The sequence below is a fragment of the Microtus ochrogaster genome, chromosome 15 (assembly GCF_000317375.1).
Source record: "Microtus ochrogaster isolate Prairie Vole_2 chromosome 15, MicOch1.0, whole genome shotgun sequence".
NCBI lineage: Eukaryota > Metazoa > Chordata > Mammalia > Rodentia > Cricetidae > Microtus > Microtus ochrogaster.
Genome location: NC_022017.1, coordinates 914,096 through 918,722, shown reverse-complemented (window position 1 = coordinate 918,722; position 4,627 = coordinate 914,096). Strand labels below are relative to the sequence as shown.

Below are 4,627 nucleotides of genomic sequence, written 5' to 3'. Positions count from 1 at the left end.
ACACACACACAGAGAGAGAGAGAGAGAAAGAGAGAGAGAGAGAGAGAGAGAGAGAGAGAGAGAGAGAGACTCTGCCATAATTCCACCACTGAGCCCTTGGAATGTGTCAGCTCTGCGCTGGGCTCTTTGCTTGGCTTATCTCATTTAATCACCACAACCGCGATTTGAAGTAAGTACTATTATTATCGTTACTGTGTAGATGAAGGAACTGAGGTTTAAAGAGGTTAGGTAATTTGCCCAAGGTCATAAGCTAGTAAGTGGCTGAACTGGGGTTTGAATTTAAACCTGGGCAGCCTGACTGCAAAGCCACGGACTTAGCTGCTACACAGTCCTTCCCAAGGCCGGTGAGTAGCCTTCATGCAGTAGCCTGCCATTCCCCTTGCTCTCCACCTCCAGGGCTGGCTCCTGTCTCTCCCTCCATTCCCACTACCCAATTCAGCTTATTTTCTAAGGGCTGTGGCCTTGGTCTTCCTATCTTCCCTTTCTTTCCCTTAAATACCAGTAGCAGTAAGTAGCAACCAGGCAGCAAAACTTTGATCAAACATTAAATCTGTGCTAGGCATCCCGATTTTGTGATAGTACATGCAGCCTTGTAGATTTAGCACTGTTCTGCTCCCCACGCATGCGTATTTGTTGAGCTATCTGACTTGTTTTGAAATCTGTCCTTGAACTTGTGAGCTCCCTTAGGTAGACCAGGCTGGCCTCAAACTCACAGAGATCCACCTGCCTATGTCTCCCTAGTGCTGGAATTAAAGGCGTGCGCCACCACCACCTGCTGCCATGCCTCATCAGTATCTCCTTTATAGCTGGTAAATTTAAGGTTCAGGGCGGTTAAATGACTTGCCTAAGTGTGTACAGTGCAACATTAATTTATGCCCTGGAAGTCAGTGCTAAGATGCTGCTGTCTGCTACCTGCCGCACTCCCAGATCTATTCATGCCCGTGGCTTTATTAACTATAATTTATTTACTCATTCCTCCTGAGGTATTGGGGCTGGGACTCATGATCTCACACATATCAGTGTGCTACCTTTGAACTATATCCCCAGACTTCTCTCTTTCTGTGTTTATGATAAAGTTTTACTTTAGTTCAGGCTGGCCTGGAACTCACCACTGTAGCCCAGGATGGCTTGAAATTCATGGTGCTCCTTTCGCCTCAGCATCCTGAGTGTTGAACACCACATCTGGCTCCAAATCTGTCTTGACTAGTTTTCTATTCTGCACTTGAAAAGTGTGTGTGCTCTCATTGGGTGAACGCCCCGGCTGCTGAGCCTGAGGTCCTGAGTTCAGTTCCCAGGACCTACAGCAGAGGGAGAACTCAGTGGAAGGAAGAGAACTAATTCCCACGTGCATGCATGGTGTGTACACACACATCCCACCCCATAATAAAAAATAGATAAATAAATAAAATGTAAGCCTAGTATGGTAGTGTACACTTTCAATCCTCGTACTCAGGAGGGAGAGACAGGTGCTCTCTGTGTGAGACCAACCTGGTCTACACACTGAGTTAGTTCTATGTAGTGAGATCTGTCTAGACAGATAAAGTGATAGACAGATGGATAATTTAATAAAAAGAAGGCTTGCTGTTCATACCCGGAATCCCAGCACTCAGAAGCCTGAAGCGTAAGGATCTTTGTGAGTTGGAGGCCAGTCTAGGCTACATAGTAGAACTTGTCTCAAAAAACAAAAACAAAACACCTCCAAAACCTGGCCATGATGATTCAGATTATGTGAGAGGTAGAGACATGAGGGTCAGCACAAATTTGAGGCTAGCTTGATGGACAGTAGTAAATTCCAGGCTAGCCATTAGCCAGGACTATAGAGAGACACTGTCTCAAAAAACCAAAACATCCAGGTGGTTGCGCATGTCTTTAATCTCAGGACTTCGGAGGCAGAGGCAGGTTGATCTCTGAGTTCAAAGCCAGCCTGGTCTTTGTGACTGAGTTCCAGGGCAGCCAGGGCTGTTACACGAGAAACCCTGTCTCAAAAAACAAAAGAAAGCAAAACAAAACCCCAAAAAACGAAGGGATGGGGAGTGGGGAGCGGGGAAGGCGAGAGGCAATGAGCAGCTTAGATAATATGAGCGTTTGTTATGTAAGTCTGAGGATCTGAGTTCAGTCCACGGAAGAAGAAGAAGAAGAAGGAGAAACCCATTTCCAGGAGCTGGCCCCCTGCCTCCTTCACATGCTGTAGTATGTGTACGCATGCACACAATAATAATACATTTTAAACAGTATACATCAACAATATAAGCTTGATAAAACAAAAACATTCAAAATACAGAAGAGAATAAAGTTGGCTCTCCATATTTTGAGGTCTAAGCCTGTGGATTCAATTGATGGTATGCTGAAAATATTTGAAAAAATCATTTGTATTGAACATGTACAAATTTTTCCCTTAATAGTTTTTAATTTTTATTTATTCTTCTCATATATTATATCCTGACTACAGACTTTAGTAAAATACTAAATATTTTACATTTACATTAAATAATAACTATATTACATGTATTTATTTGTGTGTATGGGAGACCTCTTATGCATACATTCAAGCTATAGTGTGCTTGGGAGGGTCACAGGGCAACCTGCAAGAATCAGTTCTTGCCGGGCAGTGGTGGCGCACGCCTTTAATCCCAGCACTTGGGAGGCAGAGGCAGGCGGATCTCTGGAGTTCGAGACCAGCCTGGTCTACAAGAGCTAGTTCCAGGACAGGCTCCAAAACCACAGAGAAACCCTGTCTCAAAAAAAAAAAAAAAAAAAAAAAAAAAAGAATCAGTTCTCTTTTATTACATGGTCCTGAGAGGTAAGATCCAAGTCCTCAGACTTGGCAGTAAGCACCTTCACCCGTGGAGCCATCATGTCATCCCCAGACTTTTTTTCCTTGTCATTATTACCTAAACTATACAATTGTAACGTATGCTATAAGTAATCAGATGCAATTCAGTGTGTAGCAGATAGGTAGGTTATCTGCAGATACTGGATTACTTTACACAAGGGGCTTGCACATCTACACACAGACTTAGCACTCACGGAGTCCTGGATCCAGTGCTCATGAATGACAAAAGATGACTATATAATAAGGGGTATATCTAGGGTGCGGGGCAGTGGTTACACATGCTTTTAATCCCAGCACTCAGGAAGCAGAGGCAGGTGGATTTCTGTGAATTCTGGGCCAGCCTGATCTGTATAGTGAATTCCAGGCCAGTCAGAGCTACATAGTTAGACCTTGTCTCAAACAAACAAAACAAAATAGAAGCAACACAAAAACAACCCTACATCTCAGTCTGGAGAGAAGACTCAGCAGTCAGAGGACGTATGTAGGGCTCTTCCAGAGTACCCGAGGGCTGGTGGGTCACAACAGTTTAACACCAGTTCCCAGAGGCTCTGATGCCTCTGGCATCCTCAGGCACCTGCACTCAAGTACAGATACTGGCACATATATAAACATAATTTAAAATAATAAAAATAAGTCTTTTAAAGCTCATATCTGTGTTCCTAATGTAAGTCCTCCTTCCTCCACAGAGTGCATCATTTGTAACCCTGGGGTGTCCATCCTGTGAACACCCTAGCACTCAGATAGAAACGCCTGAGTCTACTATTTTATAACTTGTTCTTTTCTTTCTTTTTTTTAAAAAAATTATTTGTTTATTATGTATACAATATTCTGTCTGTGTGTGTCTGCAGGACAGAAGAGGGCACCAAACCTCATTACAGATGGTTGTGAGCCACCATTTGGTTGCTGGGAATTGAACTCATGACCTTTGGAAGAGCAGGCAATGCTCTTAACCACTGACCCATCTCTCCAGCCCCTGTTCTTTTCTTTTTTAAATTATGTCTTAATTTGCATGATCTATGGATGTGTGTGTGTACTGGAATCAGTCTCCTTCCACACGTGGATTCCCGGGGTAGAACTCAGGTCATAGGCTTCATGGAAGGCAGCTTCACCCACTAAGCCACCTTGCTCCCCAGATTGCCCCTCACTTTCTCTCAACAGAGTCTCACTCTATAGCCCAGGTTGGCCTTGAACTTGTGATCCTTCTTAGTTTTTTGTTGTTTGTTTAATGACTCCAGTCTCATGTCTCAGCTTCTTGAACAGCTGGCATAAGCCAGTGCTACCACCAGGCCTGGCTTTAAGTTTTCATTTTATTATCATACATGGGGAGGAAGATATAATTAGTTCCCTCCTTCCACCTTTATGTAGATTCTAGGGATTGAACCCAGATCCCCAGGTTTTCATAGCAAGTGCCTCAGACCCACTGAGCAGTCTCCCCCCATTCTGTCAGCTTTTCTTTGAGATTGTCTTGCTAGGTAGCTCAGGTATGAGTGGAACAGAGGCCCTCCTCTTCTGTCTGCTGGGTTCTACAGTTACAGGTGGAACCACCATGCCCAATTCATTGATTATTATTCAGTTTCTTTTTAATAAAGTGCTAAGGATTGGACCCAGGACCTCATACATCAGAGACAGAAGCTCTACCTTTGAGGGACCTGGAGAGATAGTTTAGCAGTTAAGAGTACCTGATGCTTTTCCAGAGACCCCACCTGAGTTCCACTCCCAGCACCCGTGTGAGATAGTCTCCACAGACACCTGCCTGCGTGCACACATACCCACTGCGTGCACACATACCCACTG

At 44.2% G+C, this 4,627-nt stretch overlaps 1 protein-coding gene across 2 annotated transcripts in view; it reads right to left on the bottom strand.

Moving 5' to 3' along the window:
* The window catches only part of Znf385a (zinc finger protein 385A), a 27,412-nt gene that overhangs the window by 11,451 nt on the left and 11,334 nt on the right, over positions 1-4,627 (bottom strand). The window lies entirely within an intron of this gene.